The following is a 27,188-nucleotide window of genomic DNA, read 5'->3' as shown; positions in this document are numbered from 1 at the left end:
GCTGCAGCCCATAGGGATCTCCTGGAACCCCAATACCCTGGGTACCTCAGTACCATATACTAGGGAATTATAAGGGTGTTCCAGTAAGCCAATGTGAATTGGAAAAATTGGTCACTAGCCTGTTAGTGACAATTTGAAAGTAATGAGAGAGCATAACCACTGAGGTTCTGGTTAGCAGAGCCTCAGTGAGACAGTTAGGCACCACACAGGGAACATATACATGCACACCTATGAGCACTGGGGCCCTGTGTGACAGGGTCCCAGTGACACATACATATAGGCCACAAACCTATGAGCACTGGGGTCCTGACCAGCAGGATCCCAGTGACACATAACAACCATACTGAAAACATAGTGTTTTCACTATGAGCACTGAGGCCTGGCTATCAGGATCCCAGTGAGACAGTGAAAACAGTGACAAACACCCTGACATACACTCACAAACAGGCCAAAAGTGGGGGTAACAAGGCTAGAAAGAGGCTACCTTCTCACACAACCCCCCCCCAAACGAAGGACAATAAGGCTAACCTTGGCCAGTTGAGACTTTATTGTCTAAGTGGTGATAAGTAGAGAGTAGCTCTGCAATAGACTGGTTACTCCCTTTATCATCCACTATATGGTTACTTCCCTGTGGGGATGTAAACCACCCTGTTTGAAGTTTTTTAGCTAAGCAACAATGTGAAGATGTATTTTCAGAGTTTCTATCAGTAAGTTTTAGTTTAGAGCAGTGGGAATTGTCCACTGAACCTATTTGTAGTGATGGAAATGCCAGACAGGGATGCTGTCTCAGAAAAGCCAAAGCTGGGCAAAAACTTTGTCCATCTGGCTGGAAGAGAGAACAGGGATGCTGTTTCTCTTGAGTTGGAGCAGGGCAGGGATGCTGTCCTATCAGCTCCACACTAGGGCAGGGATGCTGTCCTAAGTGTTGTGAGGCAGTGCAGAGTTTCTGCACTAAAGTTTCTCTGGGAGGGTTGGAGGGATGCTCCATGTTAACTAAAATGGTGCTCTTTTTCTCACCAATGTTAGTTATCCCACAGAGAGGTACTTCCACCTCAGGGAGTACAGTTTTGCCAACTGATGATTCCCTTGGAACAGGTGCCACCCCAGGAGAGGTTTCTCCCACCACAGGAATGGTATCCTGAATGGTAGGGTGGTTAGGGGATACTGTGATACCCTTTTTACCTGTTGATGGAGAGGGTTCCTGAGTTTTCAGGCCTTCTCTCCTTTGCTTTTTCATTTCACTTGAAATGAGAGGGAACAATTCCTCAGGGATGCCCAGCATGGCTGCATGGGCATAAAACTCTACATCAGCCCAACCTGAGGCCTCTAGGTCATTACCTAAGAGACAGTCTACAGGTAAGCTAGGTGATACCACCACCTGCTTAGGGCCAGTAACTCCACCCCAACTAAACTGAATTATAGCTAAGGGAAGAAACTTAGTGGAGTTATGGACATCAATAATCTTATACTGTTGTCCAATGATGTGTTGATCAGGGTGCACTAGGTTGTCAGTCACCAAAGTGAAACTGGCACCTGTGTCCCTGTAGGCCAAGGCCTCAACACCATTTATTGAAACTGTCTGCCTGTACTTATCCATTGTAAGGGGACAAGCAGCCAGTGTGGCAAGGCCAATGCCACTAGGTGTGACAGAAACTGTCTTGGGACTGATTACATCAGTTTCCACTATGGACCCATAAGTGAACCCAACTACACCCTTTGCTTGACTGTTGCCAGCAGTCCCACCACTAGTACCACTACTGCTAGGGGCACTAGAGCTTGATGTATTAGTGGTGGTAGGCTCAGGGGGTTTACCTGGACAGGACTTATCCCCTGGCCTATGGCCTCTGTTTTTACACACAAAGCACCAAGGCTTTTTAATGTGTGCAGGTTGGGAAGAAGAGGAAGAATTTGTTTTATCCCCACCCTCTGAAGAGTGTTTAAGATTTGAAGTGGGATCTTTGGTTTTACCCTTATCCCCATGCTTATCTTGAGATTTTTCACCATCTTTCTTCTTATTGCCATCTTTGTCACCCCCTGTATGAACTTTTCTGTTCACCCTTGTTCTGACCCATTTGTCTGCCTTCTTTCCCAATTCTTGGGGAGAGGTCAGATCAGAGTCTACCAGGTACTGGTGCAACAAATCAGACACACAATTATTAAGTATATGCTCTCTCAGGATTGTGTTATACAGGCTTTCATAATCAGTAACTTTACTGCCATGTAACCACCCCTCCAAGGCCTTCACTGAATGGTCAATGAAATCAACCCAGTCTTGTGAAGACTCCTTTTTGGTCTCTCTGAACTTTATCCTGTACTGTTCAGTGGTTAAGCCATAACCATCCAGGAGTGCATTCTTAAGAACTGTAAAATTATTGGCATCATTTTCTTTCACAGTAAGGAGCCTATCCCTACCTTTTCCACTAAATGATAGCCATAGGATAGCAGCCCACTGCCTTTGAGGGACATCCTGTACAACACAGGCCCTCTCAAGTGCAGCAAACCACTTGTTAATGTCATCCCCCTCCTTATAAGGGGGAACTATCTTGTGCAGATTCCTGGAATCATGCTCTTTTGCAGGATGACTATGGGGAATACTGCTGCTGCCACCATGGGTATCTAAACCCAACTTCTGTCTTTCCTTCTCTAATTCTAAAGACTGTCTATCCAAATCCAGCTGTTGCTTCTTGAGCTTCAGTCTGGTTTGTTCCACTCTCAATCTATTGAGCTACCTTTCTAACAATCTGTCATCAGGGTGGGTGGGAGGGACATTTCTAGATACAGAGGTATGATGGGAATGAACAGAAGGAGACCTGTCCCTTACAGAGGGCACCCTAACAGCTTGGCTACCAGTATAATGTGAGAGCACACCATCAGTATGGTGTGATTCAACCTCTGTACCAACTATGCTAGACTGTCTAGTAATGGGCAGGCTGAGAAGTTTCTTTCCTGAACCTTTTCCTGGGGGAGTCCCTGGATCAGATTGAGAACCATTAGCTACTTTTTCTACAGATTGGGCACTTATGGCCTTATCCTGTACTCTAAGCATATTAATTAACAGTTCTAAGGAAGGATTCTTCCCCACCCTCAAACCTCTCTCTATGCAGAGACTCCTTGCTCCTTTCCAGCTAAGATGATCATATGCAAGTTTGGACAGTTCAACATTTTTTCCTGTGCCAGACATTTTTTAGAGAGAGTTAAAGTGATAGAGAAAGAGACAAAAGTTTTCAGAACTTTTTGGAAAGACAGAAAAAAACTTTTTAAACTTTTAAGAACTTTTTGAAAGTTTAGGAGTACTTTTCAGCACTTAGAAAAGAGTGAAAAGAGGAAATGCAAAACATTTTGGCTATGTGTATATACACTGACCTTGTTTTGTATATTTTTCTCTTATGAAAAGTACAATGACAAGAGTGGTAAGTAGTCTCAAGCACTTATCCCACCACTGCACAACCAATGTAGGAGGCTGGACTGGTTTGTAGTGAGTACCAAGGGGTACTTGCACCTTGCACCAGGCCCAGTTATCCCTTATTAGTGTATAGGGTGTCTAGCAGCTTAGGCTGATAGATAATGGTAGCTTAGCAGAGCAGCTTAGGCTGAACTAGGAGACGTGTGAAGCTACCACAGTACCACTTAGTGTCATATGCACAATATCATAAGAAAACACAATACACAGTTATACTAAAAATAAAGGTACTTTATTTTTATGACAATATCCCAAAGTATCTTAGAGTGTACCCTCAGTGAGAGGATAGGAAATATACACAAGATATATATACACAATAGCAAAAATATGCAGTATAGTCTTAGAAAACAGTGCAAACAATGTATAGTTACAATAGGATGCAATGGGGAAACATAGGGATAGGGGCAACACAAACCATATACTCCAAAAGTGGAATGCGAACCACGAATGGACCCCAAACCTATGTGACCTTGTAGAGGGTCGCTGGGACTATTAGAAAATAGTGAGAGTTAGAAAAATAACCCTCCCCAAGACCCTGAAAAGTGAGTGCAAAGTGCACTAAAGTTCCCCTAAGGACAAAAGAGTCGTGTTAGAGGAATAATGCAGGAAAGACACAAACCAGCAATGCAACAACTGTGGATTTCCAATCTAGGGTACCTGTGGAACAAGGGGACCAAGTCCAAAAGTCACAAGCAAGTCGTAGATGGGCAGATGCCCAGGAAATGCCAGCTGCGGGTGCAAAGAAGCTTCGACTGGACAGAAGAAGCTGAGGTTTCTGCAGGAACGAAAAGGGCTAGAGACTTCCCCTTTGGTGGACGGATCCCTCTCGCCTTGGAGAGTCGTGCAGAAGTGTTTTCCCACCGGAAGGACGCCAACAAGCCTTGCTACACGCAAATCGTGCGTTTGGCGTTTTTGGAAGCTGCTGGGGCCCAGGAGGGACCAGGAGGTCGCAAATCGGACCTGCAGAGAGAGGGGACGTCGAGCAAGACAAAGAGCCCTCACTGAAGCAGGTAGCACCCGGAGAAGTGCCAGAAACAGGCACTACGAGGATGCGTGAAACGGTGCTTGCCGAAGTTGCACAAAGGAGTCCCACGTCGCCGGAGACCAACTTAGAAAGTCGTGCAATGCGGGTTAGAGTGCCGTGGACCCAGGCTTGGCTGTGCACGAAGGATTTCCGCCGGAAGTGCACAGGGGCCGGAGTAGCTGCAAAGTCGCGGTTCCCAGCAATGCAGCCCAGCGAGGTGAGGCAAGGACTTACCTCCACCAAACTTGGGCTGAAGAGTCACTGGACTGTGGGGGTCACTTGGACAGCGTCGCTGGATTCGAGGGACCTCGCTCGTCGTGCTGAGAGGAGACCCAAGGGACTGGTAATGCAGCTTTTTGGTGCCTGCGGTTGCAGGGGGAAGATTCCGTCGACCCACGGGAGATTTCTTCGGAGCTTCTGGTGCAGAGAGGAGGCAGACTACCCCCACAGCATGCACAAGCAGGAAAACAGTCGAGAAGGCGGCAGGATCAGCGTTACAGAGTTGCAGTAGTCGTCTTTGCTACTATGTTGCAGGTTTGCAGGCTTCCAGCGCGGTCAGCGGTCGATTCCTTATCAGAAGGTGAAGAGGGAGATGCAGAGGAACTCGGCTGAGCTCATGCATTCGTTATCTAAAGTTTCCCCAGAGACAGAGACCCTAAATAGCCAGAAAAGAGGGTTTGGCTACCTAGGAGAGAGGAAAGGCTACTAACACCTGAAGGAGCCTATCACAAGGAGTCTCTGACGTCACCTGGTGGCACTGGCCACTCAGAGCAGTCCAGTGTGCCAGCAGCACCTCTGTTTCCAAGATGGCAGAGGTCTGGAGCACACTGGAGGAGCTCTGGACACCTCCCAGGGGAGGTGCAGGTCAGGGGAGTGGTCACTCCCCTTTCCTTTGTCCAGTTTCGCGCCAGAGCAGGGGCTAAGGGGTCCCTGAACCGGTGTAGATTGGCTTATGCAGAATTGGGCACATCTGTGCCCAACAAAGCATTTCCAGAGGCTGGGGGAGGCTACTCCTCCCCTGCCTTCACACCATTTTCCAAAGGGAGAGGGTGTCACACCCTCTCTCAGAGGAAGTTCTTTGTTCTGCCATCCTGGGCCAGGCCTGGCTGGACCCCAGGAGGGCAGCTGCCTGTCTGAGGGGTTGGCAGCAGCAGCAGCTGCAGTGAAACCCCAGGAAGGGCAGTCTGGCAGTACCAGGGTCTGTGCTACAGACCACTGGGATCATGGAATTGTACCAACAATGCCAGGATGGCATAGAGGGGGCAATTCCATGATCATAGACATGTTACATGGCCACATTCGGGGTTACCATTGTGAAGCTACATATAGGTAGTGACCTACATGTAGTGCACGCGTGTAATGGTGTCCCCGCACTCACAAAGTTCAGGGAATTGGCTCTGAACAATGTGGGGGCACCTTGGCTAGTGCCAGGGTGCCCTCACACTAAGTAACTTTGCACCTAACCTTTACCAGGTAAAGGTTAGACATATAGGTGACTTATAAGTTACTTAAGTGCAGTGTAAAATGGCTGTGAAATAACGTGGACGTTATTTCACTCAGGCTGCAGTGGCAGGCCTGTGTAAGAATTGTCAGAGCTCCCTATGGGTGGCAAAAGAAATGCTGCAGCCCATAGGGATCTCCTGGAACCCCAATACCCTGGGTACCTCAGTACCATATACTAGGGAATTATAAGGGTGTTCCAGTAAGCCAATGTGAATTGGAAAAATTGGTCACTAGCCTGTTAGTGACAATTTGAAAGTAATGAGAGAGCATAACCACTGAGGTTCTGGTTAGCAGAGCCTCAGTGAGACAGTTAGGCACCACACAGGGAACATATACATGCACACCTATGAGCACTGGGGCCCTGTGTGACAGGGTCCCAGTGACACATACATATAGGCCACAAACCTATGAGCACTGGGGTCCTGACCAGCAGGATCCCAGTGACACATAACAACCATACTGAAAACATAGTGTTTTCACTATGAGCACTGAGGCCTGGCTATCAGGATCCCAGTGAGACAGTGAAAACAGTGACAAACACCCTGACATACACTCACAAACAGGCCAAAAGTGGGGGTAACAAGGCTAGAAAGAGGCTACCTTCTCACAATTACCTTTAGGGCTACTGCCAAAAGAGAGGAGACCTTATAGAGGCCCTCGCCTCATTTGAGGAAAACAGAGCTGCGGAAGAGGCGTCCTCCTCAGAAGAACCTCCTGTAGGGTTGGGAGGAGAAGCCCTGGGCCTAGTAAGTGAAAGGGAAGGAGATGAGGGCCCTGGTTCTCCAAATGTCCCCAGACCACCTTCACCTTCATCAATGGGAAGTGTTCAGAGTCACTCTAGCACCCCCCACACACACACTGGAAGGATGAGTAGGACTCTCGAGAACAGGCTTCAGCAGCTCTCCCTGGAGGAGAGGAGGCTTGGGCTGGAAGAGAGGAGACTAGCCTTGGAAGAGAAAAGGGCTAGATGGGGACTAGTTTCTAAGGATGATGACAGCAGAATCAATAGAGAAAGTGAGGGTCCTTGTGACCTTAAGGTCCCTAAAGGGATTGTCCCCACATACAGCGAAGGAGATGACATTGACCAATGATTGTAGCATTTGAGAGATGTTGCAGAAAGAGGCAGGTATGTCCACAGCCCTGGGGCTCTATACTTTGGGAGTTATTCCCAGCTAAAGGCAGAGATGGACTTATCACCCTTCATTAGGAAGTGGCTGTGTCCTATCCCCATATGAAAGAGACCCTCATAGAAGGGTCTGGACTCACTGCAGAGGTGTACAGAGTCAAGTTTAGGGATACGTAAAAAGGTCCAAACCAAACTCGGGTAGACTGTCTTTTTTTAAAACATCTTTTAATTAAATCATAGCTCAGTACAGTATTAGCGAATATAGTCAACGAATATACCATGGTCAGAGGTATTCGTTTTCATTGGAGCAATCATGTCTACATGGTATATCACAACAGTTATCAAACCTTCTATTCTTATCATGCGCTACGGCGCTTTATGAAGCAAGTACCCTTTGGTAGAGTTTCTTGACTCCTCAGTCAGGGCACTGGATGCTGGTTAAAGGGCAGTCATGTGGACTCATATGGAGGGCTGCATGAACGTTTGATGAAAGATCACATCTTCACCAATTGCTCTATAGAGACATTGAAGCAGCCTCTAGTGGGTTCTGGGTTGTCTTCTCCCAGAGAGCTGGGGAAGAAGCAGACAGATGGGTCAGGTGCCGGGTTACCCAGAGCAAGGCTCTTAGTGAAGGCGGCTCCAAGAAGGGTGATCAGACTTCTTAACAGAGGAAGGGGAAGAGCACCGACAAAGGAGAGAGGAAAGAGTCCACTCCACGGCCCCAAAAGAACTCTACGTAGGGTGGGCCTGGAGATTCTTCCTGTCCAAAGGAAAGAGGTATCAGGGTAACATCTGGGATCCCAGGAAGGCTGGAATCCCAGGAAGCCTGGGATCCCAGGAAGGCTGGGATGTGCTTGGACTGGCAGCAGCCAGGGCACAAGAGGGTTGGTGCAGTTTGCCCCAAGAAGCCCCCTACAGAGGGGTAGTCCAAGGGTGTTGTTAGTATTGGGATGGGAGTAGAAGTGCACTCTGGAGAGGTCAGAGGTGAAACTGAGGCTACCTTGGTTTCCCTGAGATGGGTGGACATTGAACCCTTGGCAGTCTTACCTCCAAGTGTGGAGAAGAATAGACAAAGGCTGAGAATCAATGGGACTGAGGTAACGGCTCTGATGGATACATGTGCCAGTGTCACTGTGGTGACAGCCAAACAAGTTACCCCAGACTAAATGATACCTGGGGCCAGCCACCTGATTTCCAATGCTGACAACAAGACTAAGCTTCATCCACTTGCTTTTGTGAACTTAGAGTGGGGAGGAATTATTGGCCCAAAGTAGGTCGTGTCTCCTGCCACACCAGTGGAGTGCCTGTTAGGCAACAACCTGGAGACTTCTGCATGGGCACAGGCTGCACAGCAGGATAAAGGTTAAGAGCTTGAGCCTGAAGCTATGGCCAAGTACTTTAAAAGCAAGAGAAAGGGCAAGAGGACTTCTGACCCAGCCTCTAAGACTAATCAGGCTCAGGGGGAGAACCCCAGGGTGCGGCCCTACTGCCTGAGGAGGGAGCTGCAACTGAAGAAGCCTGGTTTGACCTGGCAGAACTTCTCAGTGCAGGGGGACCCTCCTGAGAGGAACTTTGCCAGGTGCCCTACTCCTGAGAGGAACTTTGCCAGGTGCCCTACTCTTGAGAGTCTCAGGCAGCAAGCTGCCAGGAAAGAAGAGGAAGATGTCAGTGGCACTCACAGGGTTTACTGGGAGGGTGGCTTAATGTACACTGAGGCTAGGGACACCAAACCAGGGGTAGCCATGAGAGTGGTGGTCCAACGAGTGTGCAGGGAGTTCATCCTTACTTTGGCCCATGACATCCCCCTTGTTGGACACCTGGGATAGTCCAAGACTTGGACCGGTTAGTGGAGCATTTCTATTGGTCACAGATGTCTGAGAGAGTGAAGGAGTTTTGTCATTCCTGTGTCACTTCTCAGGTTAGTGGAAAGACGGGTACACAATCAAAGTCTCCCTTAGTACAACTACCTGTGGTTGGGACTCCCTTTGAGAGGGTAGGGGGGTGACATAGTTAGTCCCCCTGACCCACCATCTGCATCTGGGAACAGAGTTATTCTAGCAGTCAATCAATCAATCAAAGGCATTTGTATAGCGCACTGCTCGCCCGGAGGGTCTCAAGGCGCTGGGGGGGGGGAACGCTACTGCTCGAACAGCCAGGTCTTGAGTTGCTTCCTGAAGGTGAGATGGTCTTGCGTTGTCCGGAGGTGGATGGGGAGGGAGTTCCATGTCTTGGCTGCCAGGTAGGAGAAGGATCTTCCTCCGGCGGTGGCTCTGCGGATGCGGGGGACGGTGGCGAGAGCGAGGCTGGCGGAGCGGAGCTGGCGGGTGGGCTTGTGGAAGGTCAGGCGGCTGTTGAGGAACTTGGGGCCCAGGTCGTGGAGGGCCTTGTGTGCATGGGTGAGGAGTCGGAACGTGATTCTTTTGTTGACGGGGAGCCAGTGCAGGTCTCTCAGGTGTTCGGAGATGTGGCTGTGTCGGGGGATGTCCAGGATGAGTCGTGCTGAGGCGTTCTGGATCCGTTGGAGTTTCTTCTGGAGTTTGGCGGCGGTGCCGGCGTAGAGGGCGTTCCCGTAGTCCAGCCGACTGGTGACGAGGGCCTGGGTGACCGTCTTCCTGGTCTCGGTGGGGATCCACCGGAAGATCTTTCGAAGCATGCGCAGGGTGTTGAAGCATGAAGATGAGACGGCGTTGACTTGTCTGGTCATCGAGAGGGAGGAGTCCAGGATGAAGCCTAGGTTGCGAGCGTGGTCCGTTGGCTTGGGGGTGGCTCCCAGGGCGGGGGGCCACCAGGAGTCGTCCCAGGCGGATGGTGATGATCCCAGGATGAGGACCTCCGTCTTGTCTGAGTTCAGTTTCAGGCGGCTGTTCTTCATCCATTCGGCGACGTCTTTCATCCCTTCGTGTAGGCTGGCTCTGGCAGCGTCCGGGTCGCTGGTGAGGGAGAGGATCAGCTGGGTGTCGTCGGCGTAGGTGATGATCTTGAGGTTGTGTTGACGTGCGATGGTTGCGAGGGGGCTCATATAGACGTTGAAGAGGGTGGGGCTGACGGATGACCCTTGTGGAACTCCGCAGATGACTTCGGTGGCCGCTGACCGGAACGGGGGGAGGCGGACTCTCTGGGTTCTTCCGGCGAGGAATGAGGTGATCCACTCCAGGGCCTTCTCCTGGATGCCGGTGTTGTTCAGGCGCTGTACCAGGGTGCGGTGGCAGACAGTGTCGAACGCTGCGGAGAGGTCCAGGAGGATGAGGGCCGCAGTTTCCCCATTGTCCATTAGGGATCTGATGTCGTCTGTGGCTGCGATGAGGGCGGTCTCCGTGCTGTGGTTGGCTCGGAAGCCGGATTGCGAGTGGTCGAGGGATCCGTTGGTCTCGAGGAAGGCAGCTAGCTGTCTGTTGACGGTCTTCTCGATGACTTTGGCAGGAAACGGGAGGAGCGAGATGGGGCGGTAGTTCTTGAGGTCGGAGGGGTCTGCAGTTGGTTTCTTCAGCAGGGCACTGATCTCGGCGTGTTTCCAGCACTCCGGGAAGGTGGCGGTGTTGAAGGAGGCGTTGACGATGTCACGGAGGTGGGGTGCGATGATGTGGTCGGCCGTGTTGAAGATGTGGTGTGGGCAGGGGTCCGTAGGGGATCCGGAGTGGATGGTGTTCATTGTGCGTGTTGTGTCTTCGGTGCTGACTGGGGTCCAGGTGCGGAGGGTGGCGGTGGGGGGCATCGGTTCGGTGGTGGGGTTTGTGGTTGGTGGGCCGAAGCTGTTGTGAATGTTGGCGATCTTGTCGTGGAAGAAGGCTGCGAGGGAGTCGCAGAGGTCTTGCGAGGGAGTGATGTCATTGTTTCCGGCGTCGGGGTTGGAGAGCTCTTTGACGATGCTGAAGAGTTCCTTGCTGTTGTGGGTGTTGTTGTCCAGTCGTTCCTTGAAGGCTGTCTTCTTTGTGGCGCGGATCAGTTGGTGGTGTTTGCGGGTGGCGTGTTTGAGGGCTGTCATGTTGTCTGTGGTCTGGTTGGTGCGCCAGGTGTTCTCCAGGGAGCGGCAGTTCTTCTTGGAGGTGATGAGCTCGTCGGTGAACCAGGAGGCTTTCTTGCTGCTGCGTCTGCTGGGGGGGTTCTTCTTCAGTGGTGCGAGGGCATCTGCGCAGTTGGTGATCCACTGTGTGAGGTTGTTGGCGGCTTCGTTGGGGTCCGTTGAGCTGGTGGGGGGGTTCTGGCTGAGGAAGGTGGTGAGCTGGTCGCCGGTGATCTTGTTCCAGCTCCTGCGCGGGGTTTGTTGAGGGTGGTGGTGGGTCGTCGTTTTACTGAAGCTGAAGTGGACGCAGCTGTGGTCAGTCCACTGGAGATTGGTGGAGTGGCTGAAGGTGACATATTTGCTGGATGAGAAGACTGGGTCAAGCGTGTGGCCGGCGTGGTGGGTAGGGGTGGTTACCAGTTGCTTGAGTCCGAGGTTGGCCAGGTTGGCCAGTAGAGCAGTGGTGTTGCGGTCCTTGTCGTCCTCCAGGTGGAAGTTGAGGTCCCCCAGGAGGATGTAGTCGGTGGAATTGATGGCGTGGGGGCTGACGAAGTCTGTGATGTCTTCGCTGAACTGTGTGCGTGGTCCCGGTGGTCTGTAGATGAGGGTGCCTCTGAGCGTGGTCTTGGGGTTGGTGTGTATCTGGAAGTGGAGGTGTTCGGCGGAGGGGAAGGTGTCATCGGAGTTGGTCGTGATGCGGATGGTGTTCTTGTGGATGATGGCGATGCCTCCTCCTGTCTGGTTGACGCGGTCCCTCCTGGTGATTTTGTAGCCTTCTGGGACGGCGATGGCGACGTCGGGTGCTGAGGAGGCGTTCATCCAGGTTTCCGTCAGGAAGGCGATGTCTGGTGCTGTCGAGTCGAGGAGGTTCCAGAGTTCGACGGCATGCCTGTGAACGGAGCGGGTGTTGAGCAGGATGCACATCAGGTGTTTGTTGCTGGGGCTCGGTTTAGTAGGTGCAGTGTTGGGTCGTAGGCTGGTGAAGCGGTAGGTCAGGCAGGTGAAGGGTCCGTGGGTGCGTCTCGGGGTGGCTCGGTAGCAGGCGGTGTTTCGGCCGGCGTTGAGTGCGTGGAGGGTTCTGGCATCGTAGCTGTGCAGGGTGTGCTGGCGAGGGCGAGGACCAGGGGGTCTGGCGCTGGGCGCGGTCCAGGCACGGACGGGCGCAGACGGGCTTACCTTTGGCGCACCTTCGGCGCTCAGTCGGTGCGGTCGCTCTGGGGGCGTCATAAGTAAGGAGCCGGGAGGGAGGAGCAGCTGGGTGGCGGGAGCGGTCCGGCGAATGGAATCACAGGGGGCCGCAGGGAGGCAGCGGCGGGAAATCCCAGGAGCAGCGAGCGAAGGAATCTGCAGGCAGGAGGCGGCAAAGGCAGGCAGGAGCGGCAGCAGTGAGTGGGGCGACCAAGCCCTGTGGAGCAGTAGTGTACCATGCTACCAGATACCCAGAGGCAATCCCTCTTAGGACTGCAACTGCTCATCCTTGGTATTTTTACCAGAGTGGGGTTTCCTAAGGAAGTGGTGTCCGATAAAGAGACATATTTTATGTCTTCATACCTGAAGAGATGAATGTGGTGTGTGTAGGAAAGTACCATCTTGCCTGGCATGTTACCCCCATTTTTACTTGTGTGTCAGCTTGTTTTTGCCTGTCTCACTGGGATCCTGCTAGCCAGGGCCCCAGTGGTCATAGTTGTGGCCTGAATGTGTTCCCTGTGTGGTGCCTAACTGTGTCACTTAGGCCTCACTATCAAGGCCAGTAAGTGCCAGATAGGGCAGAGTAATATGGTTTACCTGGGCCACCTGGTAGGTGGAGGCCAAGTGAAACCTCTTCATGCCATTCTGGATTGGGAGCCTCGCAAGACACAGACCCAAGCCTGGGGCCTTTCTTGGCCTGACAGGGTACTCTATGGGGGGACTAAATTGCCCTCTACATACACAATGTGCTTCTATACCTGGTCCGACCCTATGAATCTAGCCCCTGTGCACTACGAGTGCTCAAGCTTTTTGGAAAGGCCTCTGGCCTTTTGCCCAACTGGTCCAAGTTGCTTCTTGTTCTGGTCTGTCCAGCATCTTAGTTGGAGAACTGGAGCACTGCTACTCCGGTACGATGACTCAGCTTCCACTACTTAGGAGTTTTGATCTGCTTAGAGCCAAACCTAACCTGGAATCTCAACTTGTGGCCCTTGGTGGTGCATATGAAGGATGACTTCCAGAGGGGGGTGTGGCCAGCCATCTAAGATGGCGGACGCAAGCAGTTAGATCTCCGCACTTGAATCCTAGATTATCCGGTATTGAGTGCGGCGCGCGGGGCCGGCGAAGGCGGCACGGTGTCCGTCCTGCTGCGCTGGGCTCCCTCGGCACGCCAGAGCCTCCGTCCTCGTCCCTACAAGCCTGCATAGTGTGGCAGCGGGGAGCGCGCGGCTGGGCGCGGAGGCCTGTGCCGGGATATCGAGGCGGCACAGCGGCTCCGCCCTGGAGTGCGGAGAAGGCGCGAGGCCTGTGGAGTTGAGGGGGCCTGGAGGGGCCCCAAGGGGCGATATGGAGATCGCGGTGGGAGGGCCGCGTTGAAGACCCCCGTGGCCATGAACTGTGCGGCTGTAAAGGCACTGGGCCTCGGCCTGAGGCATCCGGGAGCACAACGGTGAGGTGAGCCTGATCTGTGGCGCTATTGGTGCCCTGAGAGAAGTTGTGGCCTTGATGGTGGGGCCCCCTGGGCAGTACTGAAGATCAGAGCCCCGAAGAACAGAGGAGTTGCCGGGGCCCAGGCTGCTCATGCTGCTGCTCCATTGAGGCCTAGTGGAGCAGACAGGCGGGCCTGGCCCTGCTGCCCAGTGTGAAGGAGGCGCGGAGGATTGTCACTTGAGGGGCCCCGAGTGACCTCATGGTTGGACGCCTCGTCTTTTGGGGAAGCCCGGTTGCCCGTGGAGCCAGTGGCGGGATTTTGCCACACAGTGAGATGTGGGGACGGACTCTGCTGCCTGGCCTGTGGGAGGTCACCAGTGTGGGAGCTGGCTCTGCACGACTCATCCTATTTGCCCCCAAAAGACAGACTGGTGAGTTGAGAACAGTGGGGATTCCTTGGAGCTGACCTGTGCAGGGTGTGCAGAACTGGCTTCTAGAGCAAATATACACGGGCAGTGGCTATGGTGGGGATTGGTCGCCTCCACACTGGTGTCAGAACTGGTGCAAAGACTACGCAGAAGCCTGCGCCCCAAGACAGCCAAAAGCTGGACGCTGTATTAGCGGCGGTGGAGCGAATAGGTGCCTCTTTGGAATAGGCCAGAACGGCCCTGGAAGGCAAGATAGACAAGGTTGCCAGTGACCTTGCCCTGCTGCATGCGGATCACCGCAAATTGTTGGACAAGACAGGAACTCTTGAGGTACGACTGGACGAGCTGACGCCCACAACAGCTCGACTGGAGAATACAATGGGGGATGTTCTGGCAAATGAGCTTGAAAGACGGGTTGAGGATGGCGAGGGCCGCACCCGCAGGAATAACATTTGTGTCGTTGGGCTACCGGAGGGCGTGGAGAGCCATGATGCTGTTGCATACGCTGAGACCTGGCTCCAAGGGTTGGTACCGGAGGGAACACTGTCTCCCTTCTTCTCAGTGGAACGTGTGCATAGGATCCCTACCAGAGCGCGTCCACCGGGAAACGGTCCTCGCCCCTTCATACTTCGCCTGCTCCACTTTGCGGACAGAGACAACATTCTGAGGTCGGTCAGCTCACCCCCGCCGCCTCGAGTGGAGAACACCCAGGTCAAGTTGTTTCCTGATTACACGCTGGCAGTGCAAAAAGATTGTGCCTCTTATCTGCCATTAAAACGTAAGCTCCGGATCTCAATCTTGAATACTCCCTTCTATTCCCAGCCAAGCTTCATATAATAGCAGACAGCAAATCACACTTCTTTGCCACTCCAGAAGCGGCATGGGAATGGCTGGAGTCCACAGGCAGAATTAGTGGAAGGGAATCGGAAAAGACTCTGACAGCACCAAGGAGCCGGCGCACTTGTGTGAAACGCACCCGCAGGAAAACGATGCCACCCCGGAGAGGGCGAAACATGTTCCCGATCTGGAACAGATCATTCAGAAGCGTCGAGAGGCACTGCAGTCGGCAGCAGCTATTAACTCTCCCTTGACGATTTCGGAGATGGGAACAGAAGCCTCACAACCCAATAGTGAGGAGCTTGCAGCACCAGACCAGCTCTCTAAGGCGGACTCCACAGCGCACCTGGGGGTGACACCGCATACAGCAGATGAGCTGTTCTAGCCCGTCCCTGCGCACATCAAACCCTCTTTGCGCTTCTGCGGCTGCGCGTCCATTGCTCCCCAGTCTCTTTAATGGCCATCCCATGCCTTGAGAACTAAGCGGTATTATATTGCTGGTCTGGTGGGCTGGGGGTGCGCCTATGTGCTGAGTGGGGGGCTCTGTTTCCCTCCGCCCCTCTCCTCCTGCGCTCCTGCTCCTCCCCCTCCCTTAGGGTTAGTAATATAGGCTGGCCCCACGCACGGACATTCGTGCATATCGGGAATGCGCTTCATCGCACAACTGTCTTTTCGGCATATGGCCCACCCCACTCTCCTGCCCGCAGAGATTCATTATACACAGTTGTTTGGTTGACCAACATTGTTATATGGTTTGGGCGGGTGCCTGTTGCGTCTTTGCTCTGATGGTGTTGTATTTGTTCTTGTTTTTTTGGAGATCATATACTAGTAGCCTGATGGAGTGTTGGAACCCTGTTACTTCATACAACACTTTGCATGCGCGGTCCGCATTGCCACTTAGCTGTACTCATTACCTTTACCGGCCATGAGCACCTATACTATTTTTACATGGAACGTGCGCGGCATACACACATGTAGGAGGCTGGCCTGGCTTGTAGTGGGTACCAGAGGTACTTACACTTTGTGCCAGGTCCAGTTTTCCCTTATTAGTGTAGAAGAGGTGTTTCTAGCAGCTTAGACTGATAGAAGGTAGCTATGGCAAAGCAGCTTAGGCTGAACTAGGAGACATGCAAAGCTCCTACTATACCACTTATATCATATGCACAATATCATAAGAAAACACAATACACAGATATACTAAAAATAAAGGTACTTTATTTTTATGACAATATGCCAAAAGTATCTCAGTGAGTACCCTCAGTAAGAAGGTAAGTACTATACACAAGTTATATGTACACAAACCAAAATTAGGTATGTAAGAGCAAGAAAAGTAATGCAAACAGTGTAGAATTACAATAGGTTGCAATAGGCAAGCATCGATATAGGGGCAACACAAACCATATACTCCAAAAGTGGAATGCGAACCACAAATGGACCCCAGACCTAGGTGAGCTTGTAGAGGGTCGCTGGGACTGTAAGAAAACAGTGAGGGTTAGAAAAATACCCCTCCCCAAGACCCTGAAAAGTAGGAGTAAAGTACACCTACTACCCCCAGCGAGCACAATAGTTGTGATAGGGGAATTCTGCAGGAAGAACAAACACCAGCAGTGCACTGACAATGGATTTCCGGACCTGAGTACCGGTAAGACAAGGGGACCAAGTCCAATAGTCGCAACAGTGTCCGGGGGGGCAGGAGCCCAGGAAACCCCGGATGAAGGTGCAAAGAAGCTGCCTCCGGTTGGAAGAAGCTTGGAGTTCTGCAAGAAAGAAGAGGACTAGGAACTTTTCCTTTCGAAGACGGATGTCCCACGTTGCGATGAAGCTTGCAGAGGTGTTCTCACGCAAAAATACCACAAACAAGCCTTGCTAGCTGCAAGGGTCGCAGTAGAGGTTTTTAGGTGCTGCTGAGGACCAGGAAGGACCAGGATGTCGCCTTTTGGAGGAGGAGACCGAGGGGCACTCAGCAACTCAGAGAGCCCTCACAGAAGCAGGCAGCACCCGCATAAGTACCCCAATGGGCACTTGGAAGAAGAGTGAAACGGAGTCCACGTGAAGTTACAAAAGGGGGTCCCACGACGTTGGAGGACAACTCAGAAGGTTGTGCACTGCAGGACGGAGTGCTGGGGACCCAGGCTAGGCTGCGCACAAAGGAAATCCTGGACGAGTGCACAGGAGCCGGAGCAGCTGCAAATCACGTGGTACACAGGTTTGTAGTCTAGCGTGGGGAGGCAATGACTTACCTCCACCAAACTTGGACTGAAGAGTCACTGGACTGGGGGAGTCACTTGGACAGAGTTGTTGTGTTCCAGGGACCACGCTCATCAGGATGAGAGGGGACCCAGAGGACCAGTGATGCAGTCTTTTGGTGCCTGCGTTTGCAGGGGGAAGATTCCGTCGACCCACAGGAGATTTCTTCAGAGCTTCTGGTACAGGGTGAAGGCAGGCTACCCCCAGAGCATGCACCACCTGGAAACAGTTGAGAAGGCCGGCAGGATTAGGCGCTACAATGATGCTGGTAGTCGTCTCGCTACTTTGTTGCAGTTTTGCAGGCGTCCTGGAGCAGTCAGCGGTCGATCCTTTGGTAGAAGGTGAAGAGGGAGATGCAGAGGAACTCTGGTGAGCTCTTGCATTTGTTATCTGAATGAAGCAGAGACCCTAAATAGCCAGAAAAGGAGGTTTGGCTACCAGGTTAGGAGGATTGGCTACCAAGAGAGGTAAGACCCTATCAGAAGGAGCCTCTGATGTCACCTGCTGGCACTGGCCACTCAGAGCAGTCCAGTGTGCCCCCAACACCTCTGTTTCCAAGATGGCAAAGGTCTGGGACTCACTGGAGGGGCTCTGGGCACCTCCCCTGGGAGGTACTGGTCAGGGGAGTGGTCACTCCCCTTTCCTTTGTCCAGTTTCACGCCAGAGCAGGGCTGGGGGATCCCTGAACTGGTGCAGACTGGCTTATGCAGAGATGGGCACCATCTGTGCCCATCAAAGCATTTCCAGAGGCTGGGGGAGGCTACTCCTCCCCAGCCCTTCACACCTATTTCTAAAGGGAGAGGGTGTAACACCCTCTCTTAGAGGAAATCCTTTGTTCTGCCTTCCTGGGCCAGGGCTGCCTGGTCCCCAGGAGGGCAGAAACCTGTCTGAGGGGTTGGCAGCAGCTGCAATGGAGACCCCAGAAAGGCAGTTTGGCAGTACCCGGGATCTGTGCTAGAGACCTGGGGGATCATGGAATTGTCCCCCCAATACCAGAATGGTATTGGGGTGACAATTCCATGATCTTAGACATGTTACATGGCCATGTTCGGAGTTACCATTGTGACGCTATACCTATGTATAGTGCCCGCATGTTATGGTGTTCCCGCACTCACAAAGTCCAGGGAATTTGCCCTGAACGATGTGGGGGCACCTTGGCTAGTGCCAGGGTGCGCATACACTAAGTAACTTTGCACCTAACCTTCACTAGATGAAGGTTAGACATATAGGTGACTTATAAGTTACTTATGTGCAGTGGTAAATGGTTGTGAAATAACGTGGACGTTATTTCACGCAGGCTGCAGTGGCAGGCCTGTGTAAGAATTGTCAGAGCTCCCTATCGGCGGCAAAAGAATTGCTGCAGCCCATAGGGATCTCCTGGAACCCCAATACCCTGGGTACCTTAGTACCATATACAAGGGAATTTTATGGGTGTACCAGTATGCCAATGTGAATTGGTAAATATAGTCACTAGCCTGTTAGTGACAAATTTGGAAAGCAGAGACAGCATAACCACTGAGGTTCTGGTTAGCAGAGCCTCAGTGAGACAGTTAGGCATCACACAGGGAAAGCATACAGGGCACATACTTATGAGCACTGGGGCCCTGTCTGGCAGGGTCCCAGTGACACATGGACTAAAACAACATACATACAGTGAAATATGCCAAATAAGATGGTACTTTCCTACAACACACCAAAGAGAAGGTACTTAGTATACTCCTATCTTAAAAGACATTCGGCACACATCGCTTTCCTGCAGGAAACCCACTTGGCGCTCCCTGAGGTGCCCCACTTGCGGCGTAGATGGAGAGGTCAGTTTTATGTGACAGGATATTCCTCCTTTGCAAGGGGCGCTCTGATTTGGATCAGACCAGGTATACCCTTTGTGGAAGAGGGCAAGATAATAGATGAACAGGGGCGGTACGTGCTGGTGCGGGGATGACTAGCAGGTCGGGCATTAGTGCTGGACTCCATCTGTGTGCCGAATTTGAAGCAGGCCTCCTTTCTCCACACTTTGTCACGCCAGTTGTCAGGATGGAGCGACTACCCCTGGCTCCTGGGAGGGGGCTTTAACAGTGTGCTGGACCCGGATCTTGACCGTTCATTTCCACCATTACCCACGGCTCCTACTCGGGCGGCAGTGCAAGCGTTAAACACCTGGGCCACAAACTGGCACCTGCTGGACATATGGCGTCACCGTAAAACCCTTTACTGCTCGGTCACGCACCCGGGCAGTCAAGCCTGTGCGAAATACCTCTCGGCTATTACACTACCCCGACTGACAGCGGAGCAATCTGCCGCACTAGAGGAGCCTCTTGAGCTCTCTGAAATATGGGCTAGCATCCATGACCTCTCAGCGGGCAGAGCTCCTTGCCCGGATGGCCTCCCTGCTGACTTCTATGAGACCTTTGCTGCTGTCCTTGTGCCTCACCTTCTCTGAGTGTATGATGAGTCGGTGCAGAGGGGCTTGTTGTCGACATCACAGAATGAGGCGCTATTGGTGTCGCTCCCTAAGCCGAGAAAGGACCCACTGGAGCTTGCCTCGTATTGTCCGTTAGCGATTCTTAATACAGACTATAAAATACTAGCCAAGATGCTGGCAGTGCGAGTAGCACCGATGGTGCCGGACCTTGTACACGCTGATCAGAACGGCTTTGTGCCTGCGCGGGACACATCGCACAATATCAGGCAGCTGTTCTGTGTTATGCATTACTCGACACAGGAGTGGCCAAAGGCGGGCTGTTTGGTTCTGGACCTGGAGAAGGCCTTCGATTCGTTGGAATGGCCATACCTCTTTGGAGTGCTGAGGCACTTTGGCATTGGCCCCCTTTTTCTCCGCATGATCAAATTGTTGTATACGAGTCCCCGAGTCCAGGTCAAAACGAGTGGAGGTATCTCGGAGTTGGTGGAGGTGCACCAGGCAGGGCTGTCCCCTTTCACTGCTGTTGTTCTCTCTTGCCATGGAGCCTCTAGCTGAGATGTTCCGCAGCCGTGGCCCTCATTGGGGCATTCCATTGGGAGATGGTATCCATACATTGTCGCTGTATGCTGACGACCTCTGACTGACTGTATTTTAGGGATGTCACCTGAGTCCTTTCGGAAGTTGGGGCAATTTTGCAGCAATTTGCCTCTTTATACGGGCTGCGGGTCAGCTGGGCAAAATCCTGTCTTTTTCCCTTTGACCCTACACTCCCAGACCCGCAGCTGCATCTTTCTGGAGTGGTAGTTCCCTGGCAACCACACACGTTTAGATACCTAGGCATCCAAGTCTATCATCGAAAGGAGGACCTGTTCGATGGAAACCTTAAAAGTTTGGTGTCCTCCATCAGATCCCAGATGGCCTTCTGGCAAATACTGCCATTTTCAGTGGCAGGTAGAATTGCCCTTCTGAAAATGATTGTGCTACCACGTGTTATATTACTTTTCCAACCTTCCACACTATGTGCCGGTCAGTTTCTGGAGCTGGAACCTCAGCTAAGAGAATTCATTTGGAACAAAGGGCGCTGTAGAGTGGCGCTTAGAAAATTGTATCTGCCACTGGAACAGGGTGGGGTTTTGGCTCCCAAACCTGGAGCACTACTACTTAGTGTTGCAGCTTCAGTGGGTGTCTAGATGGTTGGCGGGGCTCCATCTCTCGGATACGGCAGCCACTATGGGTCCCTGGTCTCTATCGAAAGTTATGAGTTTATTCCACCTGCTCGCGTGCTCTGCGCCGCGGAGGAGCTTCTTCTCAAGGTGGCACACAGCTGCTTCCATAGGTCTTTGCGACTCACGAGCAGGACCATTCCATTTGCCCCGGCCCTGGCGCTCTTGGGCACGCCTCGTGCCTCAGGAGCAATAACCGGGACGGAGTTGAGGGCTTGGCACAATGCAGAACTGCACACCCTGGGCGACCTATATAGGGAGGGAGAATTGATTCCATTTGACACTCTGGTTGCTGATATGGGCCTCCCTGCCGGACAGTTCCTATTATACTCTACACTGCTTCACTCATTATCAAAAGAATGGGGAGATTTAACAATGGCTCCCCCGACCCCTATGCTCATACAATATATGCAGGTAATGGGCCAGGGTAGACATCTGATCAAATGGATTACGGAAGCGCTCAGAACTCACTCAGTGCGAGAGAACAATGCCACTGGCATGGGCAGTGCAGGGGCCCCCTAACAGGGCCCCAGCATGCTTTTCACTGTCTGCTTAGCAGACAGTGAAAAGCGCGACGGGTGCAACTGCACCCGTCGCACACCTGCAACACCGCCGGCTCCATTCGGAGCCTGCTTCAGTGTTGCAGGCCGCCGGCCCAGCGGGAAGGTCGGAATGGCCCCAGCGGTCTTTCGACCGCGGAGCGGCCATATGGCGGTTCCCGCCTGGCGGGAGGCGCCCGCCGCCTGCCGGAGTAGGAATGAGGCCCTTAGACTTATACAATTTTACATAATACAAAGGGCATATCTTACACCAGCCCGCATAAATAAATACTTCCGTTGCTCTGATGCAGCCTGCCCTAGATGTAAATGTGTGAACGCAGATCTCTTACACATGCTATGGTCCTGCCCTTCCCTGCACAGTTACTGGGCAGCTGTGGCCAACAACCTGACAGTATGCACAGAACGAGCCATACAGCTTACATGGGAGAGCTGTGTGCTGGGCCTATTCCCTAGGGGCCCCCACCATAGAGCAACCACAAGATTCCTAGATTTGGGATTTATAACAGCAAAAAGACTCATAACACGTAGCTGGAGGTCGACGGAGGCGCCGAATCCGCTGGCCTGGAAATGATCATTTGTGGCATGGGCGGGCGCTGAGGGGAGTGGTACTGAAGAGAGAAGACATGCTTGGCCGGCGTAAATACCCATTGTCAAGCAGCTGGGATGCCATGATGGCACACTTACAATCTCCAGAGGGGGATCTCACGGTGGTGGGGGCGGATTAGAACCGCAGGTCAGCTCAGAGTGTATTAGACGTAGGAAGTAGTAGGTGCAGCTCACTGAAATGCCCTTCGCGCACTCCATTTTGGTTTCAAAAAGCTTAGTATGAGGTATGGCGCTCGCTTCGCAAGAGGGAATCTCCCGTGGCTCAGCGCTACACTAATGCATGCAAACAACATTGAGAGCATCTCTCCATATAAGGGGATACCGCACTACCACCATCACACACTAGGGAAAATCAATGCACTCCATTGTTTATGAATGTTCTTTGTTTACATTTGTTGTTACTCCGGAATCTCCAATTATAAATTTTCTGTTCTCACGAAGGCAAGACAAGGGGGAGTTGTTGACAGAAAGGTTGACTAGCCAATAGTCTAAGCAGGTTGTATGTCGGAACGCCGACTGCCGAAACAACGAGTGCCTGAACAACGAGGTCAGAACACCGACCTCGTTGTTACTACTAATGCCTTTACCACGAATGCCTTAACAACGATATTTAGTTGTAAAGGCATTCCTGGTAAAGGCATTAGTAATAGGCACCCATTGATCCTGCATGCGTCACCCCAACCCCCCAACCCCACCCCAATACCTGAAACGCCCCACCCCCCCAACCCCTGCCCCCAACACCTAAAATGCCCCACCCCCCAACCCCCGCCCCAAAACCTAAAACCTCCCAACCCCACCCCAAAACCTAAAACACCCCAACCCCCAACCCCGTCCCAAAACCTAAAACCCCCGACACCCCACCCCAAAACTTAAAATTCCCCAACCCCACCCCAAAACCTAAAAACCCCTGACCCCCGCCCCAAAACCTAAAACACCCCACCCCCCCAACCCCACCCCAAAACCTAAAACCCCCTGACCCCCCAACCCCACCCCAAAACCTAAAACGCCCCGCCCCCCAACCCCACCCCAAAACCTAAAACACCCAACCCCCCACCCTGCCCCAAAACCTAAAACGCCCCGCCCCCAACCCCCGCTCCAAAACCTAAAACCCCCTGACCCCCCACCCTACCCCAAAACCTAAAACACCCCACCCTCCCAACCCCGTCCCAAAACCTAAAACCCCTCACCCCCACCCCAAAACCTAAAACGCCCGCCCCCCAACCCCTGCCCCAAAACCTAAAACCCCCTGCCCAAAAACCTAAAACGCCCAACCCCGCCCCAAAACCTAAAAACCCCTGACCCCCAACACCACCCCAAAACCTAAAATGCCCCACCCCCCCAACCCCGCCCCAAAACATAAAACCCCCACCCCAAAACCTAAAACGCCCCGCCCCCCATCCCCGCTCCAAAACCTAAAACTCCCCACCCTGCCCCAAAACCTAAAACCGCCACCCCCCAACCCCACCCCAAAACCTAGAATGCCCCGCCCCCCCAACCCCACCCTAAAACCTAAAACCCCCCGCTCCCCCAACCCCCGCCCCAAAACCTAAAACACCCCGCCCCAAAACCTAAAACCCCTTGACCCCCCACCCCGCCCCAAAACCTAAAACACCCCGCCTCAAAACCTAAAACCCCCCGACCCCCACCCCCGCCCCAAAACCTAAAACGCCCGCCCCCCAACCCCTGCCCCAAAATCTAAAACCCCCCACCCCCACCCCAAAACCTAAAACGCCCCACCCCCCAACCCCCGCCCCAAAACCTAAAACCCCCTAACCTCCCAACCCCACCCCAAAACCTAAAACGCTACACCCCCAACCCCGTCCCAAAACCTAAAACCCCCCGACCCCCACCCCAAAATTTAAAACGCCCCACCCCCCCATCCCCACCCCAAAACCTAAAACCCCCTGCCCCAAAACCTAAAACGCCCCACCCCCCCAACCCCACCCCAAAACCTAAAACCCCCTGACCCCCACCCCAAAACCTAAAACGCCCCGCCCCCCAACCCCACCCCAAAACCTAAAACCCTGACCCCCCACCCCCGCCCCAAAACCTAAAACGCCCCACCCCCAACCCCGCTCCAAAACCTAAAACCCCCTGACCCCCCACCCCACCCCAAAACCGAAAACACCCCGCCCCCCAACCCCTGCCCCAAAACCTAAAACCCCCTGCCCCAAAACCTAAAACGCCCCACCCCCCAACCCCGCCCCAAAACCTAAAACCCCCTGACCCCCAACCCCACCCCAAAACCTAAAACGCCCCACCCCAAAACCTAAAACCCCCTGCCCCCCAACCCCGCCCCAAAACCTAAAACCCCCACCCCAAAACCTAAAACGCCCCACACCCCCATCCCCGCTCCAAAACCTAAAACTCCCCACCCTGCCCCAAAACCTAAAACCCCCGCCCCCCCAACCCCACCCCAAAACCTAAAACCCCCCACCCCCGCCCCAAAACCTAAAACTCCCCCAACCCCCGCTCCAAATCCTAAAACCCCCCGACCCCCACCCCAAAATTTAAAACGCCCCACCCCCCCATCCGCACCCCAAGACCTAAAACCCCCTGACCCTGCCCCAAAATCTAAAACGCCCCACCCCCCCAACCCCACCCCAAAACCTAAAACCCCCTGACCCCCCACCCCAAAACCTAAAACGCCCCGCCCCCCCAACCCCACCCCAAAACCTAAAACCCCCGACCCCCGCCCCAAAACCTAAAACGCCCCGCCCCCAACCCCGCTCCAAAACCTAAAACCCCCTGACCCCCCACCCCACCCCAAAACCGAAAACACCCCGCCCCCCAACCCCTGCCCCAAAACCTAAAACCCCCTGCCCCAAAACCTAAAACGCCCCACCCCCCAACCCCGCCCCAAAACCTAAAACCCCCTGACCCCCAACCCCACCCCAAAACCTAAAACGCCCCACCCCCCCAACCCCGCCCCAAAACCTAAAACCCCCACCCCAAAACCTAAAACGCCCGCCCCCCCATCCCCGCTCCAAAACCTAAAACTCCCCACCCTGCCCCAAAACCTAAAACCCCCGCCCCCCAACCCCACCCCAAAACCTAAAACCCCCCTGACCCACCACCCCACCCCAAAACCTAAAACGCCCCAACCCCCCACCCCCACCCCAAAACCTAAAACACCCCCCCAAAACCTAAAACCCCCCGACCCCCACCCCCGCCCCAAAACCTAAAACGCCCGCCCCCCCAACCCCTGCCCCAAAATCTAAAACCCCCCACCCCCACCCCAAAACCTAAAACACCCCACCCCTAACCCCGCCCCAAAACCTAAAACCCCCTGACCCCCCAACCCCACCCCAAAACCTAAAACGCACCACCCCCCAACCCTGCCCCAAAACCTAAAACCCCCCGACCCCCACCCCAAAACCTAAAATGCCCCTCCCCCAACCCCCGCTCCAAATCCTAAAACCCCCCGACCCCCACCCCAAAATTTAAAACGCCCCACCCCCCAACCCCACCCCAAAACCTAAAACCCCCTGACCCTGCCCCAAAACCTAAAACGCCCCACCCCCCAACCCCACCCCAAAACCTAAAACCCCCTGACCCCCACCCCAAAACCTAAAACGCCCCGCCCCCCCAACCCCACCCCAAAACATAAAACCCCTGACCCCCCACCCCGCCCCAAAACCTAAAACGCCCCGCCCCAAACCCCCGCTCCAAAACCTAAAACCCCCTGACCCCCCACCCCACCCCAAAACCTAAAACACCCCGCCCCCCCAACCCCTGCCCCAAAACCTAAAACCCCCGGCCCCAAAACCTAAAACGCCCCACCCTCCAACCCCGCCCCAAAACCTAAAACCCCCTGACCCCCAACCCCACCCCAAAACCTAAAATGCCCCACCCCCCCCAACCCCGCCCCAAAACCTAAAACCCCCATCCCAAAACCTAAAACGCCCGCCCCCCCATCCCCGCTCCAAAACCTAAAACTCCCCACCCTGCCCCAAAACCTAAAACCCCCGCACCCCCAACCCCACCCCAAAACCTAAAATCCCCCTGACCCCCCACCCCCGCCCCAAAACCTAAAACACCCCCCAAAACCTAAAACCCCCCGACCCCCACCCCCGCCCCAAAACCTAAAACTCCCCGCCCCAAAACCTAAAACCCCCCACCCCAAAACCTAAAACCCCCTGACCCTGCCCCAAAACCTAAAACGCCCCACCCCCCCCAACCCCACCCTAAAACCCCCTGACCCCCCACCCCAAAACCTAAAACGCCCCGCCCCCCCAACCCCACCCCAAAACCTAAAACCCCCAACCCCCCACCCCCGCCCCAAAACCTAAAACGCCCCGCCCCCACCCCGCTCCAAAACCTAAAACCCCCTGACCCCCCACCCCACCCCAAAACCGAAAACACCCCGCCCCCCAACCCCTGCCCCAAAACCTAAAACCCCCTGCCCCAAAACCTAAAACGCCCCACCCCCCAACCCCGCCCCAAAACCTAAAACCCCCTGACCCCCAACCCCACCCCAAAACCTAAAACGCCCCACCCCCCCAACCCGGCCCCAAAACCTAAAACCCCCACCCCAAAACCTAAAACGCCCCGCCCCCCCATCCCCGCTCCAAAACCTAAAACTCCCCACCCTGCCCCAAAACCTAAACCCCCCCCGCAACCCCACCCCAAAACCTAAAACCCCCCTGACCCCCCACCCCCGCCCCAAAACCTAAAACGCCCCAACCCCCCACCCCCACCCCAAAACCTAAAACACCCCCCCAAAACCTAAAACCCCCCGACCCCCACCCCCGCCCCAAAACCTAAAACGCCCGCCCCCCCAACCCTGCCCCAAAATCTAAAACCCCCCACCCCCACCCCAAAACCTAAAACGCCCCACCCCTAACCCCGCCCCAAAACCTAAAACCCCCTGACCCCCCAACCCCACCCCAAAACCTAAAACGCACCACCCCCCAACCCTGCCCCAAAACCTAAAACCCCCCGACCCCCACCCCAAAACCTAAAATGCCCCTCCCCCAACCCCCGCTCCAAATCCTAAAACCCCCCGACCCCCACCCCAAAATTTAAAACGCCCCACCCCCCAACCCCACCCCAAAACCTAAAACCCCCTGACCCTGCCCCAAAACCTAAAACGCCCCACCCCCCAACCCCACCCCAAAACCTAAAACCCCCTGA

The sequence above is a fragment of the Pleurodeles waltl genome, chromosome 9 (genome assembly GCF_031143425.1).
Source record: "Pleurodeles waltl isolate 20211129_DDA chromosome 9, aPleWal1.hap1.20221129, whole genome shotgun sequence".
NCBI lineage: Eukaryota > Metazoa > Chordata > Amphibia > Caudata > Salamandridae > Pleurodeles > Pleurodeles waltl.
This window is presented reverse-complemented; position numbering follows the sequence as displayed.